We start from the raw sequence: 16,558 nt of genomic DNA, 5'->3' as shown, positions 1-16,558 counted from the left end.
GAGGAGTAATCGAGCGTGGAGAAGTCCAAGTGCTGAAGGTTTCGACTGAAGACAATGCTGCTGATATGATCACCAAGACATTGCCGAGTTGCAAGTTTTTCCACTGTATGCAGTTGATAAAGCTGCGTGAAGAAAGCTAGTCTGTTCCTTGACGTTGTAGAGTTAGGTCCAAGGTGGAGATTTGTGAGATATTGGATCGAACTCTAGTATTGTCGAAGGGTAGCTTCTTGGTTCGACAGTTCGACAGAGTTAAGCATGAGGTCGAAGGATTGTTCACATGCTGGTGTCGAAGTGTGCATGCTGTAGTCGAAGATGGGTCTAGCATGCAGATGTCGAAGATGCTAGGGTTGTTAGCATGTTAAATTAGGTTTTAGTGTTTAAACCCTAATTTGTTAAGTTAGCTTGTTTATTAAGTTGGCTTGTGTAATGGGCCTTGCTGAAAAAGCCCATTAGTTAGTATGTTAGGTTTTATTATAAATAGCATACTAGTCTCTCATTATTGCTAAGCTGCAAATCCTAATTTAGGGTGAGAGAGGTTATTTGTTATTCTTGTAAACTTGTAATCTTGTTTTAAGAGAAAGTAAAAGAATAGCAGTTATAACCAATTATTGTGTTCTTATTCTCTTCCCTAATTCCCTATTATACTTTGTTATTGGTATCGTTTTTCACAACAATATCTAAATTGCGTGGTCCTGATTCTAATCTAGGTGTGATATGTTATGCGCGTCCAGATTCCAATATCCAGAGTTTTTTAATATCTAACTTTAAGGGTTATATTCGACCTCCAAGGATAGTTTGTATTTTAAGTGCGTTCAGATTTTAAAATTTATAAATGAAAGTTATTTTTGGCATTTTGGTGCATGAGTAACACATGAGATTAGGGATGTCACTGGGGCGGGGCGGGGGACACTTCCCCATCTTTTTCCCCGCCATCAAATTCATTCCCCGTCCCCGTCCCTGATCCCCGTCACGGGAGAATTTCTATCCCATCCCCGTTTCCCGCGGGGATCCTCGTAGATCCTACATTTATTCATTAATATTTTATTTTTTTAAATGTTTATATTTTCTATAAAAATAAAAAGCACAACGAATTCACATATTTATTTTGTTATTAAAAAATACTAGTATTTGACATTTATTATTTTTTATTAAAAATACTAATGGGACACAAAATAATAATATATTTTTTTATAAATTTCTATAAAATGCTATAAAATTCAACATGAATTATAATACTTTTTAAAGTAACAATATGCCAACAACATAAATATGCTTAAAAAACTATACTTCATCAAAACTAATAAGGGATAATTGTAAAATTTAGCATCATGAGTATGCTTGAAAAGCTAAAAAAAACTTCATAATAAGTCAACTAAAAGCAAAAGTCAGCATATCTCTATTTGCTCAATTGATAACACACATAAAGTAGAAATATCAAAATACTTAAAACAAAGTTACATATAAATAAACTAAAATATTAAGCAAAATATCCAAACAATAATGATCAATCATGTCTCTCTTTCCAACTTCTCCTTGCAAGGTCTTCTTCCTCATTCCACAATTAGATATGGCTTTCTTTTTCCTACGAAAAGTAAACAATTAATAATTATATCTACTTAAAAAATACTTTAAAAACTAAAAGATAATCAACACTAATATGTAAATTACCTTATTATTATTATCATCATCATCATCCATATCTTCATCCACACATTTGAATTGAGTCAACGTTTTTGAGTAATCTAAGAAACAAATAGCTAAATTAAAATTTAAAAAAGCATTTCAATTAATCTTGTAAGAGATAAAAATATATTACCTTTTATATCTTTTCGGATCCAATCTTGAGTGCACATCAAAGCCTCTAAAGTGTCTTCCTTCAACCTACTACGTTGTTGACTTAAAACACGACCAATAGTACTAAAGGCGGACTCTGAAGCAACAGTAGAGATAGGAATTGCTAAAAAATCCCTTGCAATCTTTTGCAAAGTTGGAAATTTCAAACCATTTTGTTTCCACCATCCTAAGATGTCAAAATTTTCTTTTTTTTTGTTTATCAAGCAAGACACCATCTTTCAAGTAGGAAGTAAATTATGACTTGACATTTGTAGTTGAAGTATTTTCCATCACATATTCCGAATAAGCCTCCTCCCAATCTTGACTTGTGACATCAATGTCATCTACCAATGCGGCTTTTATTCTTTGCAAGTGTTTTCATTTGCTTTGACTTCTCACTTTCATACAACTTCATTATATCATTCTTCATGGTGTTGCGAGAAACTATCTTGAACAAAGGTTGAAGAGAATGACTATAATTTCTAAAACCAGTATTGTCGCACGCTCGCGAAAAATGAACAGAGTCGCCACCAATATATTTATCCCATAAGGGAAAGGAATATCAGAAAACCTAACAAAGGAAGGAACAGGGTCTTGCGACCAGAGAATCAAGGTACGGGAGTCGGTTACGCAAGGGGAAGGTACTAGCACCCCTCACGCCCATCGTACTCGATGGTATCCACCTATGTTTGTTTCTATCTAAAGGGTGTGTATCTATGTCTATGTCTAAATGCGAAATGAATGCAAAATGTAGGGAAAAGAAGAATTGTACTCGCACGGGCCCTACCCCGCTGCCTACGTATCCTTTTCAGGAATCAGAGTTACCGTAGCTCGGCTAACGATTTTTTGTTTGTTTTTGTGTTTTTTAATTGGGCGGAGTCAACGTTCACGTTCTTGCATAAGGGACGACCTACGATGCGTACGAACGGAAATGACATTGCCCTTAGGTGCCAACGAGGCAAAAGAAAAAGAAATGATTGGTTTGTGTCTTTTAGGATAGATGAGTGATGAACAGTTCCCAATACCGGGCCACTCACCACTTTCTCTACTTTGCTTTAGTCTGAACCATTGTTAGATGTTTTGAAGTGTTTTTGGTTGTGTATTTTTTAAGGGAATTTACTTCACGATTCGAATCGCATAAAACGTATAATGATCGAGAAGCAGATTAGGGAATGAATCCCACTCACTTCCATCCCATTATGTAATGTTTGAGAAACAGATTAGAGAATGAATCTCACTCATTTCTCTCCCATTAATTAATGTTTGAGAAACAGATTAGGGAATGAATCCCACTCGTTTCTCTCCCATTAAAGTAGTGACTGAGAAACAGATTAGGGAATGAATCCCACTCGTTTCTACGCCACTAAGCGATTGAGAAATAGATTAGGGAATGAATCCCACTCATTTCTCTATCACTTTCTTAACGTGATTCACATCTTCCTTTTATTAATGTTTTAAAGTTGAAAAAGAAAAAGAATGCAAAAGGGAACTACTCCTAAATTCTAGTCTAAGTTGTCTAATTCCTATTTAAGAGCTAAACTAAAATTTAAAGGAAAGCATACTAAGGTTATAACAACATAGGCCTAAAATATGGCCAAAAGCTAAGCAACAAAAGTCACACAACAATTATACAAAACGAACATGGAAATAGTGCAAAAACGATTCAAGCATTAGTACAAAAATGAAACTAAGAAAAACTACTATTTTTTATGAGTTTTTAGTGTTAAGGGAATTCTAATTCAAGTCTAAATTGCACCTAAAGAACCTACATTCTAATAAGCCTAAACTAGTATTTTTATTGTTTTTATGAAGGGGAAGTCAAAAGATTAATGTCACAATTAGCCTAAGATCTACTTATTTTTATGAGCTTTTTGTATCAACAATCACCTAAAAATCTAACAAATTTTAATGTCAACTATTTATTCTTTTATCAAAAACTAACAAAGAGAATTGATTTTTATATGTCATTTTTACTCCCTAAAATCTAACAAAAATTATGATTCTAACTATTGTTTTTTTTTGTTATCTAAAAAGTATAGTAAAAAGAAACTAAGTAACATTTAAAATCTATCAAATAAGTGAAACAGGGAGGTGTAAAAATCATAAATGATGGCGTGAAAAGCAGTCTGGGCGCATAGGCCCAACGGTTATGGCTCAGCAGCATGTTTTTTGTTCAGTTTCTTCATGGATATCAAAAATGGGGGTTGTGACGGGCTTCCGTGGGGTGAGAACACTGAACTTCGGTGGAGAAGCCCAATCATGATCTAAATTCTATTGTTCAGATTTTATTATAGGTTTTGTAATAAAAAAAGTGAGTTAAAACAAATAATGAAAAATAGAAGAGAAAGGGGATTAGGTTAAGATTTTTGTGACCTGACTTGTTCTTCTTCTCTCGCGAATTCAAAACGGCGCGGCGGCCTAAGCTCTTGCGACCTCCGTCGAACGCCTTGCCACGGCCGGAGAATGATCACTCTCCATCTCTTTTGGTCTCAAATCTCTCTCTAATGCGTCTCGCTCTTCTTCTTCATTTTCTTTGAGCTTGGCGTTTTTTCAGACTGTTGCATTTGCGTGATATTGTTGAATGAAGCGCGAGGATGATGATTGTTGCGTTGAAGTTGAATCCGACGAAGCTGCTCTTGGAGATTGCTTGGAATCGATGAACGAAGTTGTTGTTGAACAGAAATTGGAGATTGGATGATTGAATACTGATGAAGCTGAAGACTGAAGGAGCGTGGATGGAGGCGAAGTCGTTGTTTGAAGCAGGTTGAAGATGAAGGTACCGTGCAGTGAAGATCATGGAGATCCAAGATTGGCAGAGTGTTGATGTTGAAACTGATTAATGAAGATGAAGAATGCCGGGAGAAGCTGAATCGAGAGAAATTGAAGGTTGTGGAGGAGCTCAAGAATTCTGTTATGGTGAGTTTTCTTGTTGCCTTTTTGTGTTATACGATTCCTCTTCTCTCCTTCTTCTATCTCTTTTCATGGATTGAGTTGTGGTGTGGAGAAGACGAAGGTGAGGAAAAACGGAGAGAATGATGATATGTGAGTGAAGAATTTGCAGTGAGAATGAGAGTGGAGAAAGTGAATCGATGATGGAGGATTGAGAGGAAGATGAAGAAGATGAATCTGGTTGAGAGAGAACGAAGATGATGATAGGTTAGAGGTGAGAAAATGGTGGTGATGAAATGGTGAGGAATGGGCGTGTGTGTTGGTGAGGAGTGAAAAAATGGTTGAAGAAGTTGAATTGTGGAGGGAAAGAGAATATATAGATTGAGGTTCTGAGAATCAGTTAGAGAGTGAGGATTGAGGGCCGTTAGATTGTGTGAGGTAGTTATGAAACTGAGGGTGAGGATTTAGTCGGTTAGAAGTTTGTTAAAAGTTGTTATTTTCTGTTTAGAATCAGTTAGATCGTTAGTTATGAGAGTGAAATTTGAAAGAGGGTTTGGAGGGATTTTGTTGGAGAGAGTTAGGATTAGTTATTTCTATTATGGCTGTTAGTAAACAGTTAGCTGAGCTGGGTTTATGTTATGTTAGTTAGAGATTGACATTGGTGAAAGTTGGTTGTGATTGGGGTTTAGTTATAGGTTTTGAATGAGCTGGAAGTTAGTTTATGGTTAATAAAACTGTTAAGGGTTAGTTAAAGACAATTGTGGGGAAGGTTAGTATAGTTAGAGAAGTGAAATTGGTTAGAACAAAAGGTTATTGGACCGTTACGGGTTTGCTATATGTCAGTTTGGTAGTTTGAAATGGGTGCAGGGCTGATGTGGGGTTGTAGAGATTAGAACCTGTTGGAAAGTTCTTGCTGAGATGTTAATGAACCAAGTATGGATGTTAACTTTGTGCTTGCCCTGTAGGTGTTAAAACTGAATTTTATGCGAATTTGAGCTGAACCGGCCTCGTGTTGATGGCAATTGTATAGTAAGATGAATGTTTGGTTTTGAATGTGGATGTATGTGACTGTATTGTTGATAATGCTTGGCTGTGTATGCAGGATATGGCTCTGTGGCACTGAACTGAAGGTTAGCAAAAGGAGGTTAATTGAGAGCTTTGAATAGTGTCAAGGTGCTGCGGATTTTTGGCTGCTCTGAATATGTTATGTAAGTGAATTGCTACATTAGAAATGTTAGGAATTGGCTGGCTTTTGGTTTGGTTTAGTGTGGGACTGTCTTGTGTTAGGTAAAAATTAGATGCATGGTCATGAACTGATGTGAACTATGTATTTTTTGTGTTGGCTTACAGGTATGGCTTGGAAGAAGTTTGGTTCTAAGATGGGAGCTTGGACACAATTGACTATAGCAATGGTTCAGAACAAGTCAGTGGCGGAGGGTTGGATTTATTTCTGTTTTTGGTAGTTCTGTTAGGGACGTGTCGGTATTGTGAATTTGGAAATTAGTACTGGTTTTGTTCATGTAGTATTGGTTATGTGTGGCTGTATGAGTTGATGTGGGTGATTGAACTGAATGCAGTACATACTGATGTGGATGTGTGTGGTTTAAATGGTATAATGTTGAATGAAAGTTTCTGAAATTTGTACTGATATGAATGCTGATTTATTGTTGTATGTAAGCATGGTGATGTCCCTATTGAATTTTGAATAACATGTAGGTTAGCTTTGAATGACATGGGTCTGATTGTGTTCATATGTTTGCAGGGATAAAATAAAGCTTGCTGACACGGTGATTGGAATGTTAAGAAGTCCGTAATACCAAGCAATGCAATCCAACAATTAATTTCCTGCCAGAAGAATGTTGTCTTTGGGATTGCGAAAGTCAGCCTTGGATGGAACATCAAGGAAGGATCAAGTTGAGCCAGAATTACCAAGCTTGATTCGGGAAGTATTTTAATGATTTTTGTTGAATGCAAGTTTGACGTATGCTGGATGACTTTTAGTAGTGAAACTGAATTGTAGCCTGAATTGAGTCCTGAATTGTTGTTATGGTTATAATGTTGTAGGTGGTTTGGATTTTGTAGTATGCAGGGGACTTTCCTCCTTTCTTCTTTGTGGCTGAATGTGTGCAGGTTTGATTTTTTTATTCATACAGGTTTGTACCAACTTAGGCCACGGCAAGGATAGATGAAAAATGAGGCCCCCTTAGCACTGTGGTGAAGATGAGGTCACGGGAAGAATGGAACCAGAATGAAACGTGGGAGCGGTTTGCAGAACTGAAGAGAGACAGGTTCAGGGGTCTGGTCAATGTTCTAGTCAATGGTCAACTATTGACCAAAAGTCAGCTGTTGGTGAAAAGTCAACAAATAGGAAATGTATTTTTATTCCTTTTGTGTAATTTTCTGGATGTCAATGTATTGTAATGCGACCTTCGAAAGTGTAATGGTGGATTTGGATGTTGTAATGGATTGTAATCAGGTAGAACTTTGAAATGGAAACAGATCCTTTCCTTCGAAAACTGTAATTTGACTTTGTAACCTTTTAACCTTTTACCATCTCCCACATTCTTCAATTTATAGTGACTTCTCCTTAGATTGGAACTTGAAACATATACTTGAATTTGAATTCATTGGCGATATTTGGACATGACATGAATACGGTGAATCGTTCTAATCTTGTAACTTTAAGTACCATGAAATCTCGTACAAATGCTCGAGAACTTTATTTCACCTTGATTACTCTTGAAATTAAATCCGCCTCCAGTATAATGAACAAATTCCAATAAACTCACATCTTCAACGAAACTCTTTTAATTCAATTCGATCCATCAATTCAAACCAAACTTGCATATTATTAGCGCAAATAATGCCCTAAGTACAATGCAATCTTCAAGTCCATCCTCTTGCACCATGGTTCAACAATGATCTTAGAATCAAACCACAATTCTTCTGGTCAACCATAGGGAAATAAACCCTTAAACCCTGATTTCACACTTCGCTGCTGGAAACATCAGAAGAATTAGACTTTAATTTCAATACACGCCTCAAACTCAATATGACGCCCTGGGCTTTCGAAATCCTTAATCCCAGTGCCAGGTTATTTGATTAATGAATGCATGAATGTTAGATGCCCTAGTGGAAATGTGCATATGGATGCAAAAGCCTAAGCCAGTTAGTATTGAAAGGGTAGGACAAATTTGGGGTATGACAAGTATGATTAACCATCATGATGGGATATTCATGCAATATATCATCTTCGCGAGTTCATTCCTAGAAACATCTTGATTAAATGTATAATTTCCAACCACAAATGATTCATGTCTGTTTCCGGATTTTTTTCTGTCACTTTAAGCATGGCTTGTTTTGGACCTCTCTCTGTGCGTTTTGGACATATGCTAATATGATCAAATAAATGTTTAGTACCATTTTTTGTATCACCACCAATTTTCTTATCACAAGATTTGCATATAGCCTTCCAAAGGCCTCCTAATTTTTTGCCTTTTAAAATAGGGCCAAGCATCTGATTTTAATCCCCTTTTATTAGGACTTGTAGTGGGTTCAACAGGAGCTTCAGGATCTTGATTTTCTATATTTATTTCATTTGGAGTAGATTGAACTTCCTGTGTGAGTGAAACTCCAATACTTTCTATAGGAACTTCATTCCCTTCCAAAGCAACATTAGGACTATTAGACGATTGAAATTCACCAACCATTCTTTTACCAAAAACCTGGCACATACAAACACAAATTTTAAAAGACTACATGGAAGTAGAACAGAAATAATAAATATATGAAAAAATAATAAATAAATGAAATAGTAAATACATGAAATTCATACAAAAAATAATTAATAAGAAAAATCTTATATTTTTAAATATATAATGCATTACACATATTTCTAAATGTATGAAGTATATTTCTAAATATATTATGCCTTTTTTACTGTAACTTTTCAATTAGAAATAATAATATATATTAATTAATTATATACATTGATAATACATAATAATCCACTTTATGATTATTTACGTATATACAAACTTAATGGCTTTGGTCTTATAATTAGAAATATAAGATATTTGATTTTTTTTATGGGTGATAGCATGATATATTTATTCATTAAAAAAGTAATATTTTATTTTTTAATTTAAAAAATTAAATTATAGTGTGATATATTAATAAAAGATAGGAAAAGTATATTTTAATATTTTTTAAGAAAAAACTGATGACATTATTTTAATTACAATTTACAAATGCATAGTATAGTCAAAAAATGAACACAAAAATATTCAAAAGGAGATAAAAATGAGTAATTTTTTTATAATTTTATATATTTTTTTAATATGCAAATGATTTGATAACTCTAAAATTTTTAAACAATTTAATTTAACGTTAGTCAAAATAATCTACTTTTCCTATAAGCAATTACATGAACAACTTTATGAGAATCAAGGAGAAACAATCTACTTTTTTCTATAAACAATAATATGAACAAATTTATGAGAATCAAGGAGAAATAATCTATTTTTTTCTATAAATAATTACATGAATAAATTTATGAAAATCAAACCTTATTGATGAAATTGTAAGAGCTGTGAATAATGGAAGCACCCCAAACAGAGGAGATGATGGACGGTGGTGAGCCCTGACACTGGCAGAGAAGATGGAATTGGAAGAGGAAGATGAATGGAGATTTGACTGCAGAAGAAAAAAAGGAGTCTAACGTTGAGACTCTAAATGTCTGGCAGAAGAAAATGAAACGCTTGAACTTTTTTAGGGTCTAATATTTACATTTCTCTCTCTTAATAAATACATGAATATTTATTTATTTTTAAAAATAAACATAAAGGAAATGACTAAAAAACCTAATCTAAAATATATATTAAATTAACTATATTAAAATAATAGGCGGGGCGGGGGATGTATTCCCTGTCCCGTCCCCGAAATGCTCTCGGGGGAATTTTTCTCCCCATCTCCGCCCCCGCGGGGGGAAATTCCCCATCTTTGGGGCCCCGAACGGGGCTTTCCCCGCGGGGATCCCCATTAACATGTCCAAACTGACATCCCTACATGAGGTATGTGTAATGCCCTTCTTTGAAATTGTTTTCTCTCTTACCTTGCTCTTAGTAACTTATGGGCTTTGATATCACTTTCGTAGTGATAAAAATACCAACTTGTTCACCTTTAAAGGGTGGATTTAAGCCTTTAAGCTACTTGATAGAAATACCAAATCCTCTTATGGGACCAGGATCCGATGCAGTCAGTTAAGCCTAAATTCGCACAGTCAGGTTAATCTAGGCCATTGGAAACATATCCAATGGTTGTAAATTAAAATAAAGTTTCATGATAGTGTTAGCTGAAGATTTCGTTTTGTAGTATTTATCCTTCGAAGAAGTAGAAAATCGAAGGAAAGATGGTTACTGATGGCCATCCCTTAAAAATAAAAGAATGGCTACTGATGGTCATGCTTCGAGAGTAAAGATTTCTAAGTTCGCTATGAAGATAATGAATACTGAAAGCTAGTGAAAATGTTTGTTTAATACACTGCCACGCGTCGAAGACAGACTCAGGCGGGAAGATTTGAAATTCGAAGACGGTTTCGTAACTGTCCAAGTAACAGATGGCATCGCTAGAAGTTCTTATGAGAAACGTGGCAGCAGATTAGTATAAGACCGTTAAGGTCGAAACTAGTATAAATAGGAGTCTTAATGTTAGGATTCTGTGTGTTCATTTTGTACAAATCACTCACATATTTACTCAAGTATCAAGCGTTAAGAGAAAGAGTTCGCTGAGAAAATGTACGTATGACACCACCATTTTAATACATGTGTATTATCTTTTGTTTTTAAATATCTTCCAGAATTACTGCATTTCGTTTACTTCTTGCCATTTACATTTCTGTATCTTTACTTTAATGTCATTTACTTTCAAATTACTTTCATGTTATTTACTTTCAAAGTCTTTTACATTTCTGCAGTTTAAGATTCTTTACGTTTCAATAGTCCTTTTAATTTTCTATGTTATGTTACTTATCTTTTCGCTGAAGTCACATTTATATATAACAAAGTGATTGTCAAGACTATTTGTTCTTTAATCGAACAACGCTTATTGAAGAAGACAAATAATGAATATGGTTCGAATGAACGTTGATGACAATCTTCTTGACTATGTGTCCTAGGATCAATCTAGTCGATCCTGCGAGTAACCAAATCATATTTATTATAGTTTGGAAGACTAGCGGTTGTTTACCGGAAATCACCGTAAACAAATTGGCACGCCCAGTGGGACAATGTCAAGCAGATTGTTTTAATCAATTGCTTTATTTTTGTCTAGACAATATCAAGATCTTGTATGAACCTTAGGAACGGTAAATTAAAGAACAGTGCACAACCGATTCCCAAACGAAGGTACAACAGGAAAATGGTCGTTACGGCCAGTGCAAGGGGTGATCAAGATCCCCCACAAGGTTCAGGATCAGGAGCGGCAAATTCGACTTCTACTCAAGGAACACGAGATGCAACGGGTCCAAATGGAACGAGACCTGCAGATAATTCCCAGGCTTTGCCTGAAAATAATACAGGGCTTTCAGGGACTATTCCAGTTTCAGTGTCGACAACCGCACCCTCATCCACAAGCGCAGAGGACGTATTGTTTGCCTCGACAAATGCTGCAAATAATTTGCCTGGTCAAGGCACGAATTCTGCTTTCGAATGGAGACCAAATAGTTCATATGGAATGCCATACCCATATGGAACAGGCGTACGAGGGGCAGGATCTATATATGCCCCAACTAACAATGCGACATTTTCACCGAATGTTAGTTCAGTGGGTCGAAGTGCACATAACACTGGTTTTTCTACCCAGGTGCCTCACTTTACCACAAATAACCAAGCAGCATTTCGACAAGAAATGGATGCAAGCAACCATGATATGGTAGGGGTTTTGGCCAGAGAATTGACTTCAGTTTTAAGCCCACTAATGGCAAATGTTACTACTACAAATAGAGAAAACATGGAGACTTTCCAAAAGATATCATCTCAAATGAATCGAATGGCAGAATTCATGGGAATAACACCACCTAAAAGGAAAGACAAACAGCCTTCGAATCAAGAAGAGAGGCCCATTTTAGAACGTGTACAAGACATAGTTCCGTCATCTAGGACAGCCACTAGGGATGTAGGCCCCTCACGAAGAACAGAGATGTTCGAAGGAACTCCAATAATTAACTTAGAAGCTTCAAATCAAAGAACCGTCCCCGTTCGACAAGAAACGGAGGAGGAGCGACCCAGATTAAGGATTGTGGGTAGGAACGAACACCCAGATGAGGTTGTTCAAAGAGTCAGAAGAGAAAATCTGGCTACAGAAAATAACTTAACTGCCATGATAGAAAGGGTTATGGCCAATAATGGCCTTAGTACTGGACTTAGACGTCCAAACTATACATCCCCTATATCAGATTATATCATGCAGACAGAATTGCCTAGGGGCACTAAGGTACCCAAATTTACAAAATTTTCAGGCGAAACTAATGAGTCAACGGTGGAACATATTGCTAGATATTTGACAGAAGCAGGAGACTTAGCGGGAAACGAGGATTTAAGGATCAAATATTTCCCTAGTTCGCTGACAAAAAATGCCTTCATTTGGTTTACTACTTTGCCACCAAATTCGATAGATGCATGGGCATACTTGGAAAGGCTTTTCCATGAGCAATTCTACATGGGTCAAACTAAGATAAGTTTGAAAGAATTGGCCAGTGTTAAAAGAAAATTCACAGAAACAATTGATGATTATTAAATAGGTTCCGTTTGTTGAAATCAAGGTGTTTTACAACAGTCCCAGAGCATGAACTTGTTGAAATGGCTGCAGGTGGCCTAGATTATTCAATAAGAAAGAAACTAGATACCCAATACCTTAGGGACATGGCCCAATTAGCAGACAGGGTTCGACAAGTCGAACGACTGAAGGCAGAAAAAGTTAGGGCGAATAAAAGTTATAAGAAAGAGAGAGTAGCGTACGTCGAAGCCGAGGACGCTGATGATGAGTCTTTCAATGACTCGTATAGCCCTGAAGAAGTCGAAATAGACTTAGCTGAATTGAAAGAAGCGCCACCTTACGCCTGCAAATTGCTAAATCCTGCCAATGGAAAAAACCCAGTAGAAAACGATAAGAATGATAGGTTCCCTAAGAAAACTTATACATTCAACATTACCAAGTGTGATGAAATATTTGATTTATTGGTAAAAGATGGCCAAATGATACTACCTCCAAATTCAAAAATTCCTCCGTTGGAACAACGGAAGAAAAGAGGTTTTTGTAAATATCATGGGTTTTTAGGCCATAAAACTTCTCAATGTTTTCTTTTCAGGGATCTAATTCAAAATGCTCTCAATGATGGAAGGTTGAAGTTTGCTGACAAGACCAAGAGTCATATGAGGGTCGATACCAATCCCCTAAACATTGCTGACGCTAGCCTCTGCGAGGTAGAAGATATCAACATGGTGGAGGCCTCTGAAGTTGAAGTTGTGGAGACTAAAGCAATGTTCAATGGAAAGTAGGCTACTGAAAGCCTAAAAGGTGAAATAGTCTTCAACACTGTTGTTGAAGAATCTTCCAAGACAGAAATAACTGAAGCATCGAAGGAAGAAAACAGTGAGGCCACTGAAGACCTCAGGATGAAACTCCAGAAAATCCAGATCTCTGAAGTTCCTCCAGCAGCGGTTAACATGGTCAGCGCTAGACGACCAGTGTCTGAATTTGGCGAACTAGAGACATGGCTGACGAGGCAAAATGGGGGCATCGAAGTTCCTCCAAGAACCGAAAGCCTCAAAGAATATCTCTGGAATTGCCACGAGAGAAATGGTGGTAAGCAATGGATGTGTCCAAGGTGTTCGATCATGCTGAATCGAAGGGTCGAAGCCAACTTCGAAAGGGTTCGACGCGAAAGGTGGGAACACCCAGGAAGAGAGCCAAATCCCCTACTACAACTGTACCCAAAGATGGAGGAAAGCTTGGTAGGATTTTTGGTCAGATGCCACAAAGAAAACACTGAAGTTGCTCTCTGCCCAAGATGTGGGGCAGTCTATGACGAAATGCTAGCACGATCATTCGAACGTGTGTATTGCTACATGAGTCAAGAAACTCAGGGGTTGCGTCCTAACCTGTACGGTTTCGACATATGGACTCCAACAAAGAGGCCTGATAGCCCACACCCCAGAACTCGAAGGGTAACTTTCAGAATCCCTGCAGATGCGCCAAGGGATAGGTGGGTGCAAGCTGATGAAAGAACCAACAAATGGCGAAGTTGGGACCAAGGTGGTAGAACTGCAATGGCATATAGGAAACAATTTCAAAGACCAAATCGAGAGGCGTATCGATTAGAGAATTATAAAGGAAAAAATCCTATGTCTCGGTCCCAGTGGAGAAGGCATCAGAGAATAAAAAAGGCTCAGAAGGAATACAGGCCAAGAGAAGCTGGAGAATCTAGTAGCAACCAAGTCCCATACCAGGGGGCAAAGTCAAACAAACCTCCGGTGGAACGCAGATTATTCGAAGCTGAAAAACTCTTGGATGAAGAAGAAAAGATGCGTTCAAATTCTTGGAAAGAAGAGGATAGAATGAAAAATGATTTTGATTATGATGGAGTGTCATCTATAAACTTGAATTGCAATGTTGTTTCCGTACTCCCTCACGAGTTTAATCAGGAAACTGAAGTAGAAGACTGTGAAGAGGCTGATATCGAAGAAATGACAAAACACAAACCTGTGTGTTACTATGTGCTGAATAATGGTGCAGTAGAAGAACAGAATGCTTTCTTCGAAAGGCCTGATGAGGGTATGCGAAATCATTTGAAGCCACTCTATATCAGGGCTAAGATTGAGAACGTTGGCATTAATAAAGTCCTAGTTGATGGGGGAGCAGCAGTGAACCTAATGCCTCAATACATGCTAAAAAGAATTGGTATGTTCGATACGGATATAAGGCCACATAACATGGTTTTATCTAACTACGAAGGCAAAATAGGACAAACACTGGGAGTTGTTCAAGTCAATTTGACAGTAGGCTCAGTTACCAGGCCAACCATGTTCATGGTTATACCAGCAAAGGCAAACTACAATCTTTTGCTTGGTAGGGAATGGATTCATGGGGTAGCAGTTGTGCCCTCAACAATGCATCAGAGGGTGACAATTTGGAGAGAAGATGGTATAGTGGAGAATATCGAAGGTGATCAGAGTTACTACATGGCTGAGGTCAACCAGGTGAACAAAACCAACTTCGACAGGAACCTGGCAAACATAGGCCCTTGTCATGCTGCAGAAGAAATGTATACCCCAAATAAAAATGCATTGTACTATTTAACTTTACACCCAAATGGATTCCAATGGGATAGAGAGATCATGGATGGTCCACCAGATACAGCACCATTGGAGAATTATCCGACAGTACGGCCAACAGGCTGGGACGATGACATTAATCATGTCTGAGTCTTCGTTCTTCGAAAAGATTTCGGCCTATGTGGCCGAGAACAAAAGGAAGGCGGCTTTCGAAGCCAAACTATCAGATACAAAGATAGATGCAGTTTTAACCAAAGAAGGAATAACAGAATTGGAGATACGTGCGAGTTTCGAACTCCCTGAACACACGGCTCCAGACGAAGAGATCATAAGAGAAGAACCAAACCAAAGGTTGGATGCAATATACGACGAGGAACCTTTGGGGTTCGAAAAAGACCCAATGGCGCCGAATATAAAGATGTTGGCCCAAGATCCACTTGAAGAAGTAAATCTTGGAGACAATGATCAAAAAAGGATAACATATATCAGCGCGAAACTAGAACCAGAATTGAAAGCAACGGTCATCAAAATGCTGAAAGAAAACAGAGATTGTTTTGCTTGGGACTATGATGAGATGCCTGGTCTAGGAAGGGATTTAGTTGAACTAAAATTACCAATAAAAGAAGGGAAGAAGCCCATAAAGCAAACTCCCAGAAGATTCGCGCCAGAGACTCACTCGAAGATTAAAGCAGAGGTCGAAAGACTCTTACGGTGCAAATTTATCCAAACTACAAGGTATGTTGAGTGGATTGCTAATATAGTACCTGTAATTAAAAAGAATGGCTCATTAAGAGTATGCATAGACTTTCGTGACCTTAATGCAGCTACTCCTAAAGACGAGTATCCCATGCCTATAGCAGAAATGCTAGTAGACTCAGCCGCAGGTTTTGAGTATTTGAGCATGTTGGATGGATATTCGGGATACAATCAAATTTTTATAGCAGAAGATGATGTATCCAAGACAGCATTTCGTTGCCCAGGGGCAATAGGCACTTACGAATGGGTTGTGATGCCTTTTGGTTTGAAAAACGCTGGGGCAACTTATCAAAGAGCAATGAATTCTATATTTCATGACTTTATAGAAACATTCATGCAAGTGTATATAGATGACATTGTGGTAAAATCTACCTCGGGTATGAGTCATCTCGATCATCTGAGCCAATCATTCGAAAGAATGAGGAAATATGGCTTGAAGATGAACCCCCTTAAATGTGCTTTCTTTGTACAGGCAGGTGATTTCTTGGGGTTCGTAGTCCACAAAAAAGGCATAGAAATTAACCAGAACAAGACGAAAGCCATTAGGGAAACCAAGTCCCCATCCACGAAGAAAGAACTACAATCATTATTGGGCAAGATAAATTTCTTAAGGAGATTTATCTCTAACTTGAGTGGACGCACGCAAGCTTTCTCACCTCTACTTCGGCTTAAGCAAGGAAAATTCGAATGGCGTGCTGAACATCAAGAAGCTTTCGATCAGATAAAGCAATACTTGACTTGTCCACCAA

General features: G+C 37.4%; 1 pseudogene; it reads right to left on the bottom strand.

The window, feature by feature from the left end:
- Positions 1–1,561: 1,561 nt before the first annotated feature.
- LOC131647288 (uncharacterized) lies at positions 1,562–8,432 on the bottom strand (annotated as a pseudogene).
- Positions 8,433–16,558: the final 8,126 nt, after the last annotated feature.

This window comes from Vicia villosa, linkage group LG1, assembly GCF_029867415.1.
Source record: "Vicia villosa cultivar HV-30 ecotype Madison, WI linkage group LG1, Vvil1.0, whole genome shotgun sequence".
Lineage (NCBI taxonomy): Eukaryota > Viridiplantae > Streptophyta > Magnoliopsida > Fabales > Fabaceae > Vicia > Vicia villosa.
The sequence above is the reverse complement of the archived record's forward strand: the minus strand, read 5'-3'. Positions and strand labels throughout refer to the sequence as shown.